The 5,124-nt window shown below is 47.0% G+C and overlaps 1 non-coding gene across 1 annotated transcript; it reads left to right on the forward strand.

The window, feature by feature from the left end:
- The first annotated feature begins 868 nt into the window (after positions 1-868).
- Positions 869-999, forward strand: LOC111722656. Its single transcript, XR_002771381.1, has one exon. It is a non-coding gene; the product is annotated as a small nucleolar RNA SNORA72 (small nucleolar RNA).
- Positions 1,000-5,124: the final 4,125 nt, after the last annotated feature.

Consider the following 5,124-nt stretch of genomic DNA (forward strand, 5'->3'; position numbering starts at 1 on the left):
CCCCTGGCTCCCACCTTGGCCCATCTTTCCGGGAGCCTCCCACACCACCGCCTGTCTGGGGCACAGTGAGGTGAGAGGAAGGCTGCAGTTTGTGCTGGGCACACCCAGATCTGTGGCTTCCTGCCAGCCTCCAATGCTGCGGGGCCAAGAGGCAGGTTTCAGAAGTGCCAGAGTCTGGGAGGATGGACCAGAGCCAGGAGGAGAGGAAAAATTTGGACTGGACATCTGGGGCCAGAGAGCATGAAGCTGGGGCAGATGCCCCAAGGCTGGGTCACCTGCTTTTCTGAGGAAAAGACTTGGCAACTGAGGGTGGTTGGGGAGGTTTGCCCCTCCTGTGAGCCATGTTTGAGCTCCCTCACCATGACCAAGTCCAAGGGAGGGCTTCTGGAGGCAGGCCCTGAAGAGCCAGTAGAATGCCAATTACCACCACCTTAGTGCGCCTGAGCTCAGCTGTCGCCACATGGCTCCCTGTTGCCCCAGCTCCTAGCATGGGGGTGGATGTGTGCTCAGTACTGTTACAGTGTGTCAGACAGGTGGGGGTTCAAATCCCAGCTCCCCTGCCTCTGTGTGGCCATGGGCAAGTGGCTTCACCACTCTGGGCTTTAGTTTGCTCATCTATAAGAGGGCTGTCGTAGCACCTGGCCTGTGAGGTCTTAGCGCAGTGCCTGGCACTTAGCAGGAACTCAAAAAACATTGCCAGCTTCACCCATTCCTTCAGACTCTGTCCTTGTCCCAAAGCCTTGCCTCCTGAGCATTTTCTTCCCATGCAGCATTAAAGGCATTCTGTGCCATAACTCCAAAGCAAGACTCATGGTGGACTCCCGATCTCTTAAGCAAGTATGGGGTGCCTTTAAGAGTCTCATCCCAGCAGTGAATATTCCCGCTACTCTTAATTTGGAATAATTGGGACAGGCTAAACATTTGCTATATAAAAACATGCACGTGTCCACAGACTTAGTGCTTTCCCTAGGTTTGGTTTTATAAATGCTGGTGATAAGCCAGGTCTGATTTATTACATGATCATTTTGTTTATTTTGTGTGATTGTACACCAGTGGTGATTCTGGGTTATATTTGGTCAACCCTAAGAAAAATGACAGTACAGCTAATGTAATAATTTTTGCCAATAATTGGTGCTAATTTGCAGATTTTTGTCTAAAGGCATAATCAAAGTAGGGAAATTTTGTGATCACAAGTTCTCATTAAATCAATTGTAAAATTATTGCATTAAAAAAAGAATAGCACCATCAAAGTTAAATTAATATGGAAATCTAGATGATTGCTATCTAAAAATAAACTTAACATTAAACTTAAGTATCATTCAAAAAAAAAAAAAAAAGAGGCCCATCCCAGGCCTGGTGCAGTGGCTCACACCTGTAATCTCAGAAATCTGGGAGGCTGAGGCAAGAGGATCCCTTGAGCTCATGAGTTGGAGACCAGCCTGAGCAAGAGCAAAACCCTGTCTCTACTAAAAATAGAAAAAGTAGCTGGTGTGGTAGTGCTCACCTGTAGTCCCAGCTACTGGGGAGGTTAAGGCAGGAGGATCACTTGAGCCAGGAGTTTGAGGTTGGTTTGAGCTATGATGATGCCACTGCACTCTAGCCAGGGTGACAGAGCAAGACTCTGTCTCCAAAAAAGAGAGAGTCCCAGCTCGGCGCCTGTAGCTCAGCAGCTAGGGCACCAGCCACATATACCAGAGCTGGTGGGTTAAAACCCAACCTGGGCCTGCCAAACAACAATGACAACTACAATAACAACAACAACAAATAGCTGGGCATTGTGGTGGGTGCCTGTAGTCACAACTACTTGGGAGTCTGAGGCAAGAGAATCATTTAAGAGTTTGAGGTTACTGTGAACTGTGATGCCACGGCACTCTACCAAGGGCAAAATCGTGAGACTCTGTCTCAAAAAAAAAAAAAGAAAAGAGAGAGAGAGAGAGAAAGAGTCCCATCCCAAAACAGGGATGTCAGCCACCTCTTGGGACCCTGCTTGTGTCTGGCTTTTCCTCAAAAGGGGTTGACTTCTAGCTGCCACAGGAGGCTTGGAGCACTGTCCTGGGGTCCCTATGAAATTCTTTGGAATCCCAATGTAGAAGCGACTGGATTGAAGGGGAGAGGCTGGGCAGCAGGGAGTGACCTCAATAGGTGATGTAGCCTGACCAGGGCAGGGCCAGGAGAATGCAGATGGAGGAAGAAGATCGTGGACAAGGTGTGGGGACTATATCTTGGTAAAAGTGTGGGGAGAAGGTGGACTTCAGCCTGAGAGAGAGTCCAGGACAGGGACTTGGTTTGGGCTTGATCTATGGGAACAGAGGCAAGAGGAAATTTGGTGGTTTGAGAGAAACATTTGTTTGAAATATTCGTGACTTACTGTCAGTTTTCTCATCTGTCCATTGGGAGTGAACAAACACCACTAGCAGGATCACCCCTCCATAGAATAGCTGCGAGCTGAGTTCTTTACACACAATGGAGGGACCAGTGCCTAGCCTGATCTAAGTGTTAGCTTACGCTGCTATTGAGCTTTAGGCTGGCATAATCCACATACCTAGCTTCTCAGTAGGCATTTTCTGCCCAATCCTTTCCATGGCCCAGAGTCTTTCCTGGACTACTCCTATCTACCGAGACTTTAGGCCCTGGGGGATATATTATATTTTGCAAAACTGGGCCAGGTACGGTGGGTCACCCTGTAATACTAGCATTCTGAGAGGCCGAGACAGGTGGTTTGCTTGCGCTCAGGAGTTCAAGACAAGCCTGAGCAAGAGCAAGACCCCTATCTCTACTAAAATAGAAAAGTCAGCCAGGTTTTATGGAGGGCACCTGTAGTCCCAGCTACTTGGGAAGCTGAGGCAGGAGAATTGCTTGAGCCCAAGAGTTTGAAGTTGCTGTGAGCTACAATGATGCCACAGCACTCTACCCAGGGTGACAGAGTGAGATTGTCTCAAAAGAATAAACTAATTACTTAATTAATTAAAAAAATATTTTCTAAACCTGACCACTATAATATTTTCAGTCCCACATGCTCTTCCAAAGTTTTATCTCTCCTCATAAAGAGATGTGGTGAAGAGAGAGTCTCCTCCCCTTGGGCATAGCCGGGCCCTCAAGAGTCCCTCAAGTAATAGCATATAGCAGAAGGAATTCTAGGTCATAAAAACAAGGCTTTCTGTCTTGGGACATGCATCTTTGGAGCCCTGAGTGTGGCATGTTGGAGAAAAGACCACACAGCATCAAAAAGAGACACCTGGGGAGCCCTAGCCATTGAGTCTCACCAACCATGTGAGCAAAAATACCTGTGAGATCATCCAGCCCCAGCTCATATCTGACTAGAATGTCACGAGCAACCCTAAAACAAAACCACTCAGTCAAGCCATTCCTGAATTCCTACCCCCTGGATACCTTGAGAATTAACAATTTTCCTTATTTTAAACCACTAGGTTTTGAGGTGATTCATAATGCTACATCAGCTAACCAGAGCACATTGCACTGCCACTGTGCTTCAGTCAGCTTTTGCTGTGAAACAATTCACCCCAAAACTTAGTAGCTGCTCACATAGCTCATGATTTGTTGGGTCAGCTGGGTGATTCCTCTGGTCTGGACTAACTCAATCAATCTTTGCTGGGGTCACTAATGAATTCACGGTGCCCTGTCATGAGAGCTTCACAAGAATGTGCCCTTTCCAGGGAACAGGATACCACTGTGTCAAGTGAGGGTACTCTTACCAAGGTGGCAGTCTCTATCACCAAGATGGTGGGGGTCCTCACCAAGATGGCAAATGACCTTATCAAGATGGCAGATTCCCTCACCTAAGATGGTGGGTTCCCTCTCCAAGATGGTGACTATCCCCACCAAGATGGTACATACTTTCATCAAGATAGAGCACATTCCATAGCCTGATCCCCCATCCAGACCTTCCAACTACTCATCTAGTAACACCTGGGATCAGAAAATTATTCTTTGACAGGCCAAAGAGGTTACTTAAACTTAACAACAAGGCTTGAATGCTCAGGAGGCTGAGGAAGGAATATTCCCTGGTGCCCAGGAGTTTGAGGCACAGTAAGATTTGATTGTGCCATTTCACTCCAGCCTGGGTGACATAGAGACCTTGTCTCTAGAAAGGGAAGGAAAGGAAGAGAAGGGAAGGGAAAGGAAGGGAAATAGAAAGAGAAAAGAAGAGGAGAGGAGGAGAGGGAAGGGAAGAGGAAGAGAAGAGAAGAGAAAAGAAAAGAAAAAAGAAAATTTGGAGCGTGAATGAGGGGGCCAACAGGGAACAAAAAAGCCAGAATCTTTCAGAGACAAGAAGTGGAGATGCTTCCGTCACTAGGGGGCAGCACCCTCATGGATGAGAGCTGGAGCTCTCTCTGTCTCTGTCTGTGTGTCTCTCTCTGTCTCTCTGTGTCTCTCTCTGTGTCTCTCTGTCTCTCTCTGTCTCTCTCTGTCTCTCTCTGTCTCTCTCTCTCACACACACACACACACACACAAACACACGCTCAGTACACAGAGAGGTGAAGACACAAACTTGCAGAAACACAGACAGCTCTCATGCATACCAGAAACAGATCTTCCCTAAGCCACAAACAAGTCATGTAGACCCAATCTCACAAATCCAATGTGGTATCTCACACACTCTCACACACACACAAAGAGAAGGGATCATGGAGGCTTTTAAAACTACCTAGATCAGTGTTTTTCAACCTTTTGTATCTCATGGCACACTTGAATGCACAGTTAAATTTCCTTAGCACATTAAATTATGTTGATAAAAAAGAAAAGAGTAAAAAAAGAATATACTTACTGTGCTTTGAACTGCTTTAGAAAATCACTTAATTAACAATCTTTAAAATTTTCACAGCACACCTAAGATCCTGTCATGGCACATCAGTGTGCTGTGGTACATCCGTTGAAAATTACTGACCTATGGCTTGGCACCTGTGGCTCAAGTGGCTAAGGCGCCAGCCACATACACCTAAGGTGGTGGGTTCAAATCCAGCCTGGGCCCCCCAAACAACAATGACAGCTGCAACGAAAAAATAGCTATGCATTGTGGCGGGTGCCTGTGGTCCCAGCTACTTGGGAAGCTGAGGCAGGAGACTCGCTTGAGCACAGGAGTTGGAGGCTGCTGTGAGCTGTGAT

The sequence above is a fragment of the Otolemur garnettii genome, unplaced genomic scaffold, assembly GCF_000181295.1.
Source record: "Otolemur garnettii isolate 467f Iridium unplaced genomic scaffold, OtoGar3 scaffold00302, whole genome shotgun sequence".
Classification (NCBI taxonomy): domain Eukaryota; kingdom Metazoa; phylum Chordata; class Mammalia; order Primates; family Galagidae; genus Otolemur; species Otolemur garnettii.